Raw genomic sequence first — 2,834 nt, forward strand, 5'->3', positions numbered from 1 at the left:
CTTCCATGCCATTTCAAAACAAGATTTTGAAACAACTTTCTTGGAATTCAGGGTTAAAGATAAACTTTTTGAAATTTTGGTTTCACACAAAGACTCTCTTCCTTCACATTCATGGTCATGATATTTCTCTACAACATTCACTTCTTCTTACTTGTCAAATGAATTAGGGGTCGGATTGAAGATATTCAACTTTACCTTCATGTGGCTAAATGAGATCTTCATTATCCCCATCCTATAATTAATGTTGGCATTCGCGGTTGCCAAGAAAAGACGGCCAAGGATAACGGGAATTTGGCTCTTAGGATTCGGAACCGGTTCTGTGTCAATGACAACGAAATCAACGGGGAAGAAGAATTTATCAATTTTGATCAATACATCCTCAATGATACCCCTAGGCTTTTTGATGGATCGGTCGGCAAGTTGCAAAACCACCGACGTCGGTTTCAAGTCTCCTAAGCTAATTTGACATATACTGAGTATGGAAGAAGATTAACACTTGCTCCTAAGTCTAAGAAAGCCCGATTAATGATATGATCACCAATGATGCATGAAGTGGTAAGTGAACCGGGGTCTTTGAACTTTGGAAGAGTGTTATGTTGCAAAATGGAGCTCTTGGCTCAAAATCCTTTTCAGAAATTTTCTTTGAAGTCTCATCAACACAAGAAGCTTTGAAATCATTTTGCAAATTTTTATTTTCAAGATCACTTTTCAAATCACTTTTCAAGATATTCTCATTTGAAAGATCATGCATATACAATGAAAGAGGAATATGATGTGAAACGGGACGGGTGTCAACTTTGGGTTACACCGGTTCACTCTCTTCATTGGACAAACCTACTTGGTTGTCAATGATTCTCCCACTTCTTAAGGTAGTCACCGCATTGACATGCTCTATTATAGGACTTTTCGATGAGGAATGAGTCTCCACAACACATTGTTGCTTTGGTGGGGCATTCAAAGGCATTTTCCCTTTCTCTCTAGCATTTAAAGTACTAGCTATTTGCCCTACTTGGGTTTCTAGCTTAGCAATGGATTGAGAATGAGAATGAAGCAATTGAGTGTTCGCCTCTAGAGTGCCTAGAGCAGTCAAAACTTTCTCTTCAAAAGCGGGACTCCTAGAATTTCCTTGAGAATATGATGGTTGATTAGGAAAATGAGAAATAGAAAATTGATTTCCTTACGATTGATATGGTGATCTAAAACCTTGGGAACCTTGGCTTTGCATTGGTGGCGGAACATACTTCCATTGGAAACCACCTTGGGAAGGGTTTGAGCCTTCCCTTTGGTTTCTCTGAGAGAAATTTAGGTGATTCCTCCAACTAGAATTATAGTGATTGCCATAAGGATTGTTCCCTTGACAAACAAAAGCTGCATTGACTTGTTCATAATGCTTACTTTACACATGTCCATGGGGACAATTGGAAGTAGAATGTAAAACACTTGAACAAGTTATACATGATTCATTGGATGCATGATGGGAATGGTTAGGGACGGAAGATACTTGATTTGCTGAGTTTTGGTTGAGCAAGAATTGATCAAACCTTTGAGATAAGGATTTCATCTCGGCGGCTATTTCGTTGGAATGGTCAACTTTATGTAAGCCAACACTCTTCCTTCCACTTGAATTCCTACCATTCTTAGAAGATAAAGTTCGATGCAAAGAATTTTCACTCATGCTCTCATAAAGACGCCATACGTCATCCTCATGCCTATCAATGTAAGAGCCACCCATTGAAGCATCAACCATGCCCTTGTAATTATCGGATAAACTCTCAAAGAAATGTTGAACTAATTGCCATTTGGGCATGTCATGATGTAGACACTTCCTAAACAATTCATTGAATCTTTCCCATGCCTCATGGAACGTTTCCCCATCCCCGTGTGAAAACTCTCGAATTGAGGTTCTTATGGCATTGGTCTTAGAAACCGGATAGTACTTCTTCAAGAACTCTTTTGCATTTCTGCCCAAGAAGTTATTGAAAAAGGCCTAAGATTGTTAAACTAGTATTTTGCCTTGTCTTTAAAGGTGAACGAAAAAAGTTTAAGCCTTAAGACCTCTTCCGGCATGTCCGTGTATTTCATGGTGGAACATACTTCAAGAAACTCATCCAAATGCTTGTAAGGTTCTTCACTTGGAAGTCCATGATAGTTAGGAAGCATTTGAATGGTTTGTGGTTTGATTTCATAGTGGTGTGCTCTAAATGGTGGCAATTGAATGCATGTGGGTGCATTGTATTCATTAAGCACATAGTGATCTCTTAAAATAAGGGGAGGATTAGCAATTGGAGGTGCAACATGGGCACCTTGATTGCCTTGAACTATGGGAGGTTGTGGAGCAAACATTGGCCTAGGCATTCCTAATGGAACTTGGCCTTGTTGTTGTGGTGGGTGAATAAATGGCCTCGGCATACCTAATGGTACTTGCATGTTATCATGATGCACATTAGGGTGGAGGATACCTTGTTAGTCTATGTGACCAAGGTACTCCACATGGTCCTCATTATGTCATTCCATTGATAGAATGGATTGACTAGAACTTCCTCTTCCCCTAGGATTTCGAACAACAGATTCGAGATGAAAATTAAAAGGGACAAGAGTAGGTTTCAATGATCTACGACCATGCATGCACAACAAAACACAATAAGCAACAAGCAATGAATAATCACTCCACCTTCGCAACAAATCAATTATCAAACTTCCTTCACATACAATGATCCCATACTCCCATGCTATCAAAATATGCAAAGAATAATAAAATTGTCTCCATGTGGGCTCACAATTTATTTAAGAATTGAAATACAAGCCTCCATGCGGGCCGACGATTAACTAAAGAT

General features: G+C 39.2%; 1 pseudogene; it reads left to right on the forward strand.

Moving 5' to 3' along the window:
- The first annotated feature begins 1,805 nt into the window (after positions 1-1,805).
- LOC132267927 (small nucleolar RNA R71) lies at positions 1,806-1,904 on the forward strand (annotated as a pseudogene).
- The last annotated feature ends 930 nt before the right edge of the window (positions 1,905-2,834 follow it).

The sequence above is a fragment of the Cornus florida genome, unplaced genomic scaffold (assembly GCF_030987335.1).
Source record: "Cornus florida cultivar Cherokee Brave unplaced genomic scaffold, ASM3098733v1 CherokeeBrave_3.0.0_Hap2_Chr07, whole genome shotgun sequence".
In the NCBI taxonomy this organism is placed as follows: domain Eukaryota; kingdom Viridiplantae; phylum Streptophyta; class Magnoliopsida; order Cornales; family Cornaceae; genus Cornus; species Cornus florida.